This window comes from Colletes latitarsis, chromosome 4, assembly GCF_051014445.1.
Source record: "Colletes latitarsis isolate SP2378_abdomen chromosome 4, iyColLati1, whole genome shotgun sequence".
NCBI classification, from domain to species: Eukaryota; Metazoa; Arthropoda; class Insecta; order Hymenoptera; family Colletidae; genus Colletes; species Colletes latitarsis.
The window spans coordinates 31118167-31133215 of record NC_135137.1 but is presented as its reverse complement, the minus strand read 5'-3'; the positions used below and the strand labels follow the sequence as shown (position 1 = coordinate 31133215).

The window sequence follows — 15049 nt, the reverse complement described above, 5'->3', positions numbered from 1 at the left end:
GATACGCCGATCATTAGCGTCGACAAATGATTTACGGACTCGCGGATCGCGTTACGTGCACGGGAGTTCAACAACGGGGGAACGAGATGGATAAAGAAGTTGAAAAAAAAAGGTTTCAATACACAGACGATGAACGTGTTTGCGTCATTGATACCGCTGGAGTTATCGCGGTCTCCTAGACTCAACATAAACGTCAACTATATCGTTGAGTCTCTACCAAACTTTGCGATCGCGTCGATCCACTTCTTTCTCAATGATTCAGAGTCGAAGGTGAATCACAAAGGCGATCGCGTCAGAGAACTCTGAACGCATCGAATATTTGCACGAAATGAGTACAGAGTGTATTTTATTTATTTAACGTCTTTATTGCACAGCGCGACTGCATTGTATATGTAAAGTAAACACTAGTACGATAACGTAATTCATGAGTATCATTCATGAATATCATAACTAGACTGTGGATCTTTATGGAAATTCATATTTTTATTAATAGAATTAATGAAATGGAAGCTTTGTAGAGGGAAATTTAAATTTCCCATTAATGCATAAATATCAGTCTAATCATAACGCTCAGAGGTTTGTGTATATTTAGATTAAGTATAAATATGAAAGTTATTTTTTTATTCGTTTCCCAGAAAATCGACTTTAAGAATTTATTGTGCACGCGTGCAATAGAGTACGATTTAGAGTTTAACGTAAGTAGAAACAGTTGGCAGTAGACAGACATATTGGAGCAACTCGTATTAATACACATTATTATAGGAATCTTTAGTATTTTTGTGCGTTAAAAATGATATCTCACTCCTCCATTGACGGACCCAATTTTTCGCCTTGAAACGAAGGACTACTTTTTTTTAAATTTAGAATGGAATTAACGTGGACTTCTCTTTTAATCACAAGAGTAATACAGAAACAATTTCATTTTTATCAATATGTTGGCCAGAGATGAAATGCACTTTAAAATGAATTTGTATGGTATTTTTATGTTAACGAAAATATAAGAAACGTTATCATTTTAATGTATAACATAAAGTTAATTTTATACCAACGAAAGAAATATAAAGGTTTACAACTTATGATTAAAGGTTATAATTGATATACTATTGAATATGTATTACTGGTATTATAATTAGTATTATTACGAAAAATAAATACGGGTAACTTTCTAGACATGTTTGAATTAATTATATTTAAATTCTTTATCAGACAAAATTTTACTATTCTTTTAATTTATTACTTCTAGAACGTTGTATATTATTATTATGCATTTACGCACGGGAAAACCCCTTCAAAATTATATCTTCAAAAGAGCCTTTATCTCTAGCCGAAACGTCAATATAGATAAAGCCATTTATACTTTTACAACCAAAAAAGAAGGCCACGTAAATCCTATTTTAAATTTGTTAAACGTCATTGTTGTCGGATTAAATTTACAGAAGAGTGATGCAACTTGCACGAAAGTTACTAAAACACGTATTTCTCGTTAGTCTACCTTTCTATTCGGTTGCTACCTTTCATAGCTCGAACATCCTCATTTTCTTGGGACTTGATACATTCTATTCGTTCAAATACAAGTTCCATCGTGCTTTCTGGAAATGCTCTCACGTGAACAACTTTTGATATCTCACCAATGCTATCAGGGGCTTTCGAATGTAGATATTTCGTTAATTCTGTATTACATAGTGTAATTCAGTATCAGCGATTCAAGGTGTTCCATCGTCTGGACAGGTTTGGATTATTTGGCAGTTTTATCAGAGATAGTATTGATAATATTTATACTTGTATTTATGGTATAATATTACCTAGTCATGATTATCATTAAGCAATATTTATTTTATGTCATGTATCCGTGACTGCTAACATGAAACTTTTAATTGGTCAATCGATCAGTTGAAATACATGTTCTCTACCTGCAAGTGGCATTAAAATCTTAGTTTGCGTTTCATTGCGTTGTCTGCGATGCTTGAATAGTACATCATTTGCATTCTTTGTAAATATTTTCACGAAATATTGACCAAAAAATCTATTTTAAATTTTGACGATTCAAAATTTTAATATTCTCGAATCGAAATTGTTTAAATCTACTACAATTTATTATCCAGGCTGACAGTTTGATGTGTCTTTCAAACCATGTGCCAGTATTTGAACATGTATTTTTCTTTTGCTTCTTCAAAATATACTTTCTTACGCAAGAATGACATCTTAAAGATTCGCGATGAGAATAGCCGCGGGTGTGAATATTTGAGTATAAAATACAGAATATGAAATCGCGTGTATGAGATCATGAGTATAAAAATCGTCGAGTATAAGTCCCAAGCGTCCGTTCAATTTTAGTTTCTATTATGAATACAGTCTCTATGTTCCCTATCCTTAGTATTCCAGTGAATCGATCCGTCGTGCCTCGTCTACGTAAAGAAAGAAGAACAATGGTTTCTTCGAGTGCTCGCTTTTGTCAATGTTTTCTTTCTCTTTCGATTGTATTATTCTTGTTAGTCTACGATCTATCCTTCAGAATTTTACTCTGCCCCAGTTCGTGTCGAAATAGGATATTTATTGGTCGATTGATCAGAGAACTGATGACTCAGTTCATTCGAACGTGCATTTGAAATGGAAAGTTGAATGTCAACTGTGGAAGTAAGAGTCTCGGAGGATTGAATTTGTTTCAATCAAACTTGCTAATAAATAAATTCGTCGATTTATCGTTTCGTTACTTTTTCTATTCGGCACGAAATTTCTTCTAGGAACAAACAACAATTTACACGAAAACAATAATAACATTTATCTTTATCTCTCTATCATAGATCATTGCCTTCGTGTTCGATCGAATTAAAAATAAAACACGAAATAGTTGTGAATATTGGAAAACAAAATCTTATCTTGAAATGGAAAATTTTATAAATGCCACTTGAGATTGCTTATTCAGTCGATGTTAGCATTTTGTTCACTTATTTCTTTTGGACAGTCTCCTGGTCGAACACAAATATTTGCTTAAGAAATATTTTTCGAAGAGAATGAAACCCCAGAAAAAGGTGAAAATGTTAAAAAGTAAAAGTAAACTTTCAGGTTTCTCGACTAAATTACTGATTAAAACTTTTCTTTATTTTATCTTCCGGTTAGCTTCTACGAAAACATTTGACACATACAATATTTTTAAATTGAATTTTTGTTAAGCATTTTCACATGAATCGTATTTGCATTAGTGACAAGTGATTATTTATTTTATCGTCTGTCTACGGTCAAAGGTAAACATTTCAAATGTACGTATTATTAATTTATTACGAGAATATGAATAATATAATTGCTAGTTAAACGGAAACATTGAAGTCAACGTCTTCTATAGTTCTAGATATGGCAAAGTTGGTGTTTGTTTAATCATTGCTTGCGACTTTTATCAATATACCTGAAGCGTTTAGAGTACATATTATGCTAATAGCCGTGTATCATCAGACAATATGCGCATATGTGCGACCTTCGTTCTCCAGATATCAAATTTGAACATTAAACGATTGTAAACGAACATTGTTTGCTCAAAAGAAAGGATTTATCAAAGTTCAATCATGAGGTATTGAACCTAGCACGTCATTAATATCGTTCCACCGTCTCCTTATTGCTTATTTCATCTATGAAAATTGCATACGTATAAATAAATACGTGAAAAATTCATTGCAATATAAATATATATGTTCGTGATTAATGTATAAAGATTTATACTAATAATAATTTTTTCGACGAAGTCTGAGTCAAAATAACATAATTAAGTCATGAATAAAGTCTTTCATATTTTCTAGTTATAAATAACCTTGTAATTTATACGAAGTTGTTTAATCTTTACTCAAACAATGAGTATGCATGGCAGGAATCAAGAATGAAATTGTGCGACGAGAATAATTTAGATAAGAAATACAAAATTGAGTTATTGCTTGGTGCAAATAAATGTTCGTAAAATGAAGTTGATAAATTAACTATTTTATTTCGGACCTCGGTAGAAAATATGTGAAAAATTCAACATATAATTTGATCGAGCATAAAAGTAAATATATAAAAATATCAACGTGTTTACATAAATGTGATAAAAGAATTACAAACCATTAAGTATATCAAGGCAATACAATTACGTAATAAAGTATAGGAAGTTATCGGTCACTTAATTACTAATTTTATCTTATACAGAGTGTTCGGCCACCCCTGGGAAAAATTTTAATGGGGGATTCTAGAGGCCAAAATAAGACGAAAATCAAGAATACCAATTTGTTGATGAAGGCTTCGTTAAACAGTTATTAACGTTCAAAGCTCCGACCATACTGAATTTTTTTTTCGAAAATGCGCAAGATTTCGGGGGTATGTTTATTGACCAAAAATGATTGTAATTGACCCCCACAACCGAAAATAATTTTTTTAGAATTAATTAAAAATTTTTTTTTTCGTCGAAAAATTTAGGCACCTACCCCCGTCGATTTTTCTTAAAAATTCCTTTTTCATTTTCAGTAATTTTGTTTGACGTCCTACAGAAAAGTTGTCTAATACTTTTTTGTAGGTACCCATAAGCTCTACTTCAAAAAAAAGTTTCATTGAAATATATTCACAATTGTAGGAGTTATGGCTGTTTGAAAATTGGATCATTTTTATGGCGTTTTTCTCATTTTACGGGGTCAAGAATTAACTTTTCGGATATTTTTACGATTTGTACATATTCTCCGCCAAAATACGCGTAGTTTGCTTTTTTAAACATTAAAATCGTCCAATCCGTTCAGAAGTTATGACGTTTTGAAGATTCGCATGAAAATTCGGGCAGACATTTCTGGCCAGAAATTATATTTTCGGTAAGGAATTTTTTTCTCGAAACTGAGTAGGATTTCGGGGGTATGTCTGTTGACCAAAAATGCTTGCAATTGACCTCTGCAACTAAAAATAATTTTTCCAAAACGATTCGAAAGTCTTTTTTTCACCCAAAACTTTCAGCACATACTCGAATTTTTTTCTCGAAAGTGGATAGAATTTCGGAAGTATGTGTATTCACCAAAAATGATTGTAATTGACCCCCGCAACCAAAAATAATTTTTCCAGAACGATTTGAAATTTTTCAATTTAATTGTTAATAACTTTTTAACGAAGCCTCCATCAACAAATTGGTATTCTTGATTTTCGTCTTATCTTGGCCTCTAGAATCCTCTATTAAAATTTTTCCCAGGGGTGGCCGAACACCCTGTATAATCCAGACAAAAGATTTGCTCACGCGTAGAACAGCAGGTAGACGATTAAAAAAATTGTAACGTACTCTATAGCGTATATTTAAAAGTGGGAGAGGGCTAATTAAAAAGCTGTTTAAACGAAAGTCGCATAAGAAGATTTGCATTCTTGACGTGACGTTAATGATGATGTTCAGATAAATTTGCATGGGTATCAAATAAAATTAGATCGCAAACGAGGAAAAAATTGGCGAAAGCAGTAGATGAACGTGTTTTCTAATAAGTGAATTTCTTTATAAGTGAATTTTTTTCGAACGGTCGTTTCAAAGCGTCTAGTTAAAAGTGTGTTTTGCGTACAGGCTGCGTGTTATATATAGCAATCCTCATGCAACTGTGCAAGAATTGTGAAATAGTGAATGGCCATTCGCGATTGTGCGTTTCTCGCGAATAAAGCCCACCAGCCGGTACGAAATATCTCGTTTCCATTTGTCTAGATCTTAAGAAACATGTTATTCGATCGTGGATTTGATTCTCTTTGAAGAATCTTTCTTAAGTAAATATTTATATTGCGCCAGGTGACTGGCCCAATGAAACGTTAACAAAATGCTAACGTCGACCGAATAAACAAATCTCCGTGGAAATCAAGTGCTGTCTGCGAAATCTTCCACTAGAAGATAAGATATTCCTAGCACAAAAAGGCACCAATTTAAATTTCTGATCCACTAAATTGTCTCGCGCATAGGCGCGTATGAATATTCCTCCGTTATTAAGTCGCGGTTAAATAATAACGACAACGTTAGATCGTTAACGCTACGCTGTTGTTAAAGACCTTGCGCATTCTAATCGACTGCAAGAAAAACATGATTTACAACTTGCCATCCCACGCTCGACGACGACACAGGCTGTCAACTTAATTAAATTATGATACAGAGTCTTATTTCATTTAGCAATTTGACCGGTTCGTGCCTCGAAGCGTGCTGTTCCTATAATTAGCTGCTAATAACGAGAGCAAACTTGCTATGCTTGTTCAACTGATCAATGATAAATGTAAAATAATACAGAATAATTCTACCGTGAGAGGCAATTTTCCAAATTACGAGCCATGGAAAAAGTATTCTCGAATTACTCTTTTTTGTTGCAAAGGTTATTTCCATTGCTTCGAAGAATTATAATAATTCGCTTGGTACGCGAATTTTTTTTGTATCGACTAATTATGAAAATAATCGACACTGATAAATTGTTAGTCTATCACATTTTCCGTGGTTTTCTGTTACGAAGGGACAATAATTCTTGTTCCACATGTTTGAAATCTAGTTCTGACAAACAGGAACAAGTAAATACGTCGCGTGACTTTTGCGTTTGAGTTTGCAAACAAGGCGGATTTCTAAATCTATTTCTCGCACACAGTCGAACGTTGATAAGCGTTCAAATATCAATGACAATCCGAATTTCAGAAATTAACTGTTCGACGCTGGGAAGTTGGTCTCTGGGAAGTAGTTGCGAATCGTATTGTGTCAGACGTTGTAGTGGCTTTGAAAACTCGTGTCTGACCAGCAAGAATTAGTCAATACTGTTTACATTCCCCTTGCAATGCATCATGTTTCTTATTCCCAGTTGTAGCAATGTGATCTAATATGTTATTTATTTTTTCAATGATTAACCTTATTCAGGAAAAGCTCTCAGTAAGAAAGAATATCTTCGGCAGCTTTGTTTTTACACTAAAAATAAACATCATTTAACTATAATACGAACACACCAGATGAAAATTTAAACTGTCTAGTTCAATTTTTCAAAGACTAAAATAGAAATGTTATGATTATGGGAACGTATTGTTCAGAACAAACTACATCAGTCTTGTAAGATAATTCATGAAACTGCATTTTGCGGTTTGAAATACTGCAACAAGAGTTTGCACAGTTGAGAATAGAAAGATTTATAAAATATTCTGAGACATTATTTAATACATTTAGGAGTGAATAGCTGTTCTCAAAGTTGTGGGTGAAATACATATTTGATAAAATTTCTTGAAAATTGCAGGAGATGGAGAAGTCCATTGTATAGTATCAAGATGGATAATTGCATGATTTCTCGATCAATTACCGCAGGAGAAAGTACAAGACTTAGCTGGAATTTTTAATTAAACTTTGTCCACATTTAAGATCTGTTTCTATTTCTCTCTATTTGGCTTTCGAACAGTATTCAAACAAATTGTAAATGATATAACCTATCATATGAACGATCAATATATAATTTTATAAGTTTAAATAGTTATTTCTGTCATAAATTTAAGGGTAGTTTTTACTCCTTGAATTACTCGAAAAAAATGTCTAATATTCGTCAACATTCTATCTGCGTTAAAAGCTGCATAAACAGCGTAATAACAAATAATAAAATAATTCCTAAAAAATAGTCGGTGTTAGATAAATTTCAGAACCCTGACGTACATTTTCACAACTGTAGTCGAAGGATAAAAAGTTCTCGTCACTTATCGATAATTTACTTCCAAGTACGATGAGAAATAAAAATCTTGACGTGTACAAAAATACGATGACGCGTATTTCTGATGAATGAGTCTCAGGATGATTTTTTAAATTTGAACAGTAGTCGGGTAAATCGCGGTGAATGCGTCACGTTCGCGGGGTATTCCTGATCTTCAACACGCGATCGAGAGACTTGAGGATGATCCACGTGCGTACGTTGCAACGGAGTAGCAGATTACGTTGGCTAATTATGCTACGTGTTTCACGGCGCGCAAGAACGTCGGTATTTATGCACGCCACTTAACCGGAATGGAAGAAAAAAAAAAACGGTAAAGCGGTTCGAGAATGGAAAAAGATCGACGAGGATCGTGATTACCGGTTTGCAAATAGAATCCTGTTGCAACCAATCCCGTTTCCTAATGCGACTGGTACCGACACACGCCTCCGAAGGCGGGGACGCCTTCAAAGTCATACATTAGAATATCCTTGTGGTTTTTTTTTACCGTATCTTAATCGGCACGCGGAAACACGCAGGATCGACGATCATCAAGAATATAATCGAGGCGTTTACAAGAAATCATTTTAATTCGTAGGACGTCAAATGCATAGGATACCCCGGTATTCGTAATATAGCAGAAGATGATTCATACAGAAATAAATAAGAAAAATAACATAACATTTTGTGGTATAATTTTCAGTTATTAAGAACTCGACTATAGCTCTGTATGCAATCCTTTGTAGAATATAACTTCATTAATATCTGTAATACCTAGTTTAATGAAATTAAACGTAGAAAATATCATCGGTAAGTGGAACGCTCTACTTATTATTTATAAATGTTAATTAAGTAGATCCACATTGTGTGTCGCATTAAGTAGAATTAATATAGTGACAGGTTTTCAATGTTGTGCTCGATAACGAAAGATTTCTCGATTCTTTTTATATTTTCAAATAAAAATCATCCACTTCTCGATCGTATTAGGATTACTGGGGTTACCCAGTATTATTGCGGTGACCGTTAACGTCGAGTTATTATTTCATAACATCGCTGACATTCTATTACACCATTTTCGAGAGTACGTCCTCGTTCACCGCAACAATTTATATCGACGTCGTTCTTGATATATATGTTTACAATCTTGAATATGGATCGTCGAACTGACAGTTGCCGGGTATGTCCTGTTCCAATTCTTCGTAAATCCGTGACGATAATCAGTCGTTCGGTTCTGAGAATTTATCGCCTAGGAAGCGATTTTTAGAGCGTATAAACAAGTCTGCTGATTTAGAAAGCGTTTTTAATGGCGGTCGATAAAGCGTTTAAAATTATTGTACAGGAGATATTTGTCGTCTCCCGTTTCGCTTCGAAAGTAAACATTGAATTTAATGATCTGTGTCTTTGAGTAAAGAAGCGAACATTTGTTGATCCGCACCGTTGTTTAATATCGAAACGATGCTATCGCTTGTCTACAAATAAGTATTGAAGGCAAAACAACTAGATAAGTAATCGCCAGAAGCGATGTATTCAGCAAAATGAACACATTTGATACATTTACTTTGTTTCTTCGGGGAAGAACAGTTTATTAATTGGACGTATTTTTCTGAGGAATATTTTCGACAAGCAATATTTCTATTTGACCATACCTGTTTCGATGAAACAAGTACAGAAGGATCACTATTGATTGAACTAATTATGGAATGTAAGAAAACAATATTATGTCTTATTATGTCCTATACATTTTTGTTTAATTCATAACACATCCACCGCTTTGCAATTTATTATATTCATGTCTTGTGTTCTGTTTCCATATTTGGCCCTACAGAATTTTTATTTGATTATTATTACGCGTGAGTGTGGTGAGTTTCATTCTAAATTGTTAAGTTCAGATTTAATTTTGATCTTTGTTAAAGATTGTTTCGATAAGAGAAGGGATAGTTTGCGAGTATATATTGTATTATAACTGACAGTTAAAATCGATTGTACGATAATTTTAAAATTACTACACGTGAACGAAACATAGGCAAGATAGTTAAATTAAATAGAATATTTGAATTAACTACAAAAATGCAAGTAAAACTGGGTCGAAGGCCCGGTCATAGTAAACATCGTCCACGAGGAAACTTTGTTCTAGATATTGTAACGGTTTACTGGAAAAATTTTACGGAATAACGCGTCTTTAGTGTAAGTTTATGAAAGTATAATGTAATAGACACAAGGAAAAAGCAAACTTCAATGAAAGAGAGCGATTTGGTAAACTTTTGTTTGAAAGACGATAAAAGTCAACAAGTAACTGCACGAATGGCGAATAAAAGTCATTCTATAGCATAAAATATTATAAAAACATTTCAAGAAAATTGCTTTTATAATAGAACGAAAATAAGCATGATAAATGTGGAATAAGAATCCTAAGATAAATGCACTAAAATTTTCTTTGCAAACACGAAGGTACTTAAACAAGAGTTCGGTCTAAAAATATGAGTTGTTTTAAGAAAAAGTAGTTTACATTTTGAGGCTCAGAGACTCAAAAGAAATCGTACGTTAGCTATACAAATAAGAAATTAATTATTTTTCGTGGAATATGTCCGAAGAATAATTTTTCTTCCTGGAAAAACCTTATCTACACGAGAGTAAATTTACGTATGGAGAAAAGTAAATGAAAAAAAAGCTTTGATGGATCGTTCATGATCGTTTGGAGCCGCATGTTTGCAGCTGGAGCTGGGAATTTGCATTTTATTGAAAGAAATATCGACGTGTAACAGACTTTGGATATATGTATTGAGAAATGTACTGAAATTTCATCGGATCAACGGTTCCAAACATATCTCTAGTACTGTTCGAGAATAGTTGTATAAAAAGTAATTCCCCAAATGTATAGAAAGTCTAAATATCGAAATTGTTTACGAATTTTTATTTCCATAGTACATCGTGTAAAATGATTTACTGTCAGAACCTTGTAACGTCAGTCGCATCGTCATTTCGGCGAATTAAGAAATCATACTCTGGTAATTTTACACGAACATTGTATAATATTCCTACATATATCATAATTCTAAAATCAGCATACAATTTTGACTACGAGCCACTTTGCTGAAACTTCAAACTCTTGAGGCTGCCAGGGGTGAATTCGAAAGGGCGAAAGCTCGAAGGTTCCTTTCATATAAAATTAAAACGAGTTGTAATTGTTCCTCGTGTGATTTTTCGTACATCAGGGCGACAGAAACGAAAGAAACGTTCACGATGCCTACCTGGACTGAACGTGGCGAACGAGCAGCTGCGGAGCCGACGATTGCTTGCTTGTCACACACAAATCTTAACTCACTGAATCTCTGAATTTCGTTTGACGAGCTCTCGCTCCTCTTCTGCGCATCTGGAGATTATTGTTTAGTTTTTTGGCGATACTAGCGCGATAACCAACCCCCGCTTAACACACCAAGAGAGCGCAGCTCCCATACGGAGGACTCGGCGCGGACTGACACGGTTCCCGGTTCTGCACACTGTCTAACCCACGCTGCCAGTTTTACTGCTCGAGTCAAGTACGAGTACAGCGCGTCCCATGAATGGGAGCGCAGACGTACGGATAGCTCGTTCTTCCCGCCACTGGCGACCGGGTGCCCGTTTCTTGGACGCAACGATAAAGCTGGTCCCGTCTCTTCGGCAACTTCGGGAACAAAGTTGGTGCTAGAGACGTCGGGGACGCCTACGTTGCGCGTAATTATACAACAGGCGTATTACCGTAATGGAAAAATGATGAAAAATAAAATCCATGAAGGATAACGCGGTGGAATAGCAGAGTGCTGGCCAAGATGTGTGACGGGGCACGCTGGCGTGTCGTGGCTAAATTGTGGGTGTGTCGCTGGAGAAAAAATTTGCAATAAATCGACGGAAAAACTTGGGAAAAAAGTTTCCACGACTCGGAGGCTACCTGCTTATTTCAATGAAACGTTTCCATTAATGATGCCCAGAACAAACGTAAAGCCACGAGTCTGGTTAAAACGTATGTAGATCAGAAATTGCACGCAGCTGTTCCAAGCATGTTTACAACCATGGATATTCTGTATTGTGTATTATAGCCTAGCTAATAATTTTTTAAAATGTTTACATATACGAATATATATAAAAAATATAAAGTTTGGGAAGCAGTGGAATGGAATGTATTGCAGGAAGACAGAATTAACTGTTGAGGCTTAAGGAGAATGAGACGCTAGTCAGTAGAATGTGGACAGCGTCGAATAATTTTACCGTAGGAAGGCTGACTGCAACGTCTGACCCAATACTACTTGTACGGAAAGTCTTTTCGTCTCGATGAAACGCTAGTGGTTTCCAAACTTTCTTGAGACTCGTAAAAAAAGACACTTTTTGTGCTTAAGACTATATTTAATATATTTTCTCCTCCACTTTGAAGGTATTGAAATTTATAATGATAGTTATGAGCTTAATTAACTGAAAAATGTAGATTTTCAGGGAATCTGAACCTCATCTTACAAATTAGCAATAAAATTCAAGTATAGAAAATTTATAAACAGCTTTTCTGAAAATCTTGTTAATTTTTGTAATTTTATCGTATTAAAACTGGAGACTTAAGCTGTTCTCGCGTACATCGATAGTACATCTCCGTAGCGTGAAATTAATTCGATACACCTGTTCACAGGTATTGACGTTCGTGCTGCTTCTACCAAGATGTATAATTGTTCTATATTATCCGGTTTTGTAGCTTTACATACTTTTCCACGTCGATCCATAACATTTCGATAAGGTTAAGGTCAGTGGATTGAGCCATCCACTTCATTTCATTAATATTATGATCACTTGAAAGTGTCTTGACGTCGCGTTTAGTGATCTTAAGATCGTTGTCTGCTGAATCACAGGTCGGTAAACTCTTTCTGAAACGAGCTGAATAATACAAATATTGAGTTTTCCAGGTCAATAACTGATATTGTGATAATTTGTACACTCCTTACTAATGTTAAAAATAAGTGAACATTAAAAATTGTGTTTTTGTATTAACAGACTTTCTGAGACACTACTAAAAAGTATAGAATTTAATCGTTACAAGTGTCTGAGCGAACTCTACTTTGTGGTATTTGTTGAGAGGTTTCATTGTTACATTTTTTATTGAAAAACTTTCTTCGCCCATACGATGTCTGACACTTTGCTGCCAAGTTCGGGCCGATTGAATTAAGATATATCAATGAGAGTGACTTTCGATCGCTGTTATTCTTATATCCAATTTAAGTTATTCTGAGACGGAGGTGTTTCAAATTTATTTAATCGAACAGTTCCGAAGTTTATTTTTATTAATCATGAACTGATAATATTTCAGCATGAATTTCAGCTAAAGTCATAAATTTATCATCTTCGGACGCGTGATCGGTTTCTCGAGATCTTATTTTCTGTGGAAAGATGACTTTAAATGTTTGCCCAGTATGCGTGCACTGACTATGTCTCGACCTAACAAATATCGCTGTAAGTCAGTGTCTCTGCCTGTCTTTATGTACGCTCCAGTGTCACGAATTGCCTTATATCAGTCCTACTATCTTACTTTTCTCGTTATGAACCGTCGTATCTATCTGGTTAGATTGATCACGGTGAAATAATAGCTTGGCCACCACGCTCTCCTGACCTATCTCCGCTCGGTATTAAATTAATTGTCTATTCCGAACAAATTACACGTGTCGAGCAATTACGGAAAAAATTAGTTTACCGTTTGATAAATTAAAGCAGCAGAACACGCTAGAAAGTGTTCATAGAATTGTATTTAGAAGAGTGTAATTGTGTGTTCGATAGAATGAGCATCATTTTCCACAGTTTCTGTAATTTATCTATTTAGATTTTACTATGAAATGGTAATTAGATTTAGAAAAAGTAGCACATTGCTTTTATGAAACACTAAATAATATTAATTTAATTTACTTAATATAATACTGGTCACTTGTATAGCCTCGTTTATTTTTTATTAATTTATAAGTGAATTCGATTTAATTTGAACATTATTTTTCAAATGCTTCGACTTGGACAGTAGATATCTTTTGTGCTATGTTTCTACGTCTGTAATAACTTTTGATAACGCTATGTTTAAAGGTACGAATCTGTTACTTTCACTGCTCCCAAGATGGAATTACACACTTTAAAAATAGCGAAACCACTAAACAGGCTTTTTATTACCTGCAGTAAGAATTAATCATTCGCACCTTAACTATAATTCTTGGCGCGAAGAACTCTACAGAGAGTCACTGTTCGTAAAAAATTTGGTTTAATATGAGCCTTAATATTTTATATCGGAGATACGTAATCTCATCTTGTATTTCTGTTTTTAGTCATTATATCACAGTCTCTCGGTGAGATCGTTATAAGCCTTAAACAATACATACAAAATACAAGAATATTATCTACTATTCGACCATATTAATAGCATATTTAACTTAAACTATAAAAGCTTTCATTTGTAGGAAATAACATATTTTTACCAGAAGGTACTTAAATTAATACTACCGTTGAAAGATAAATGTTGTTACAAGTGTATGCTTGACAATATCGCTGAAGTACCTTATCGTGCGATTATTTATCAGTTTGAAAATAACTGTGCATTACATCATTTTTAACATCATTTTACATCATTGATCGATGTCACGGTAGGTGTCGGTTTAAGCATGGTCAGTAATTTAATAACAACACGTTAATTATTTACTTCTACAAATACTTAGTTAAGAACATTAATAGAATATGATCTAAAATGAATAATAAAGATGGTTCTTTAAGATTTCATGATTCTGAAAATCACGAGTATATCGTAAATTTAATGTATTAAAGTTTAAAGTAGGAAAAATTGTAGTTTTATACAAAATACTAAACTATTTCCCCTTCTATGACGCAGCCAACGGTGATCCAATTCGCCTTTTCCGCTGCTGTATTTTTGTTACGCTTTGTTATTGATCGTTCTAACTGTATAGTCGAAAGTAATTCGTTTCTTTCCATTTCTCAAACGATAAACCTGTTGGAAAGTCGAGCAGTTTTCTTGCAGCGGTACCAATCTTGAGAAACTTGAATAGTTGAACAAAGTGATGAAATATTTACTGATTTAAATATCGATAAAAACGTATAACTCGCATGTTTCGCTAGTAAGGAACTTATAATATTCCTCACAAGCATTTTCGATGTACGTCTGATTACGATCGTCTGAATTCACGTAATTTCCAGTCGACTACATTAAATACTTATTATATTCGCATACACGATAAATATTGAAACAATTTTTATCAAATCCCGCAATGGAAGTCGTAAACAGTTAGCAAAATAAAAATTTTCCACAATTTCTTCTCGAAGCGAACCAAATATGGCAACTTCGTTCTGAAAGATGTTTTTAATTTTTTCCATTGTCGCCTGAATGT

General features: G+C 34.1%; 1 protein-coding gene across 1 annotated transcript in view; it reads right to left on the bottom strand.

The window, feature by feature from the left end:
* Nucleotides 1-11146, bottom strand: part of LOC143340819 (uncharacterized) — a 39749-nt gene extending 28603 nt beyond the window's left edge. Inside the window, exon 1 of the mRNA XM_076763152.1 lies at nucleotides 10910-11146. The gene's annotated coding sequence lies outside the window, so the exon portion shown is untranslated. The remainder of the gene's footprint in view (nucleotides 1-10909) is intronic.
* Nucleotides 11147-15049: the final 3903 nt, after the last annotated feature.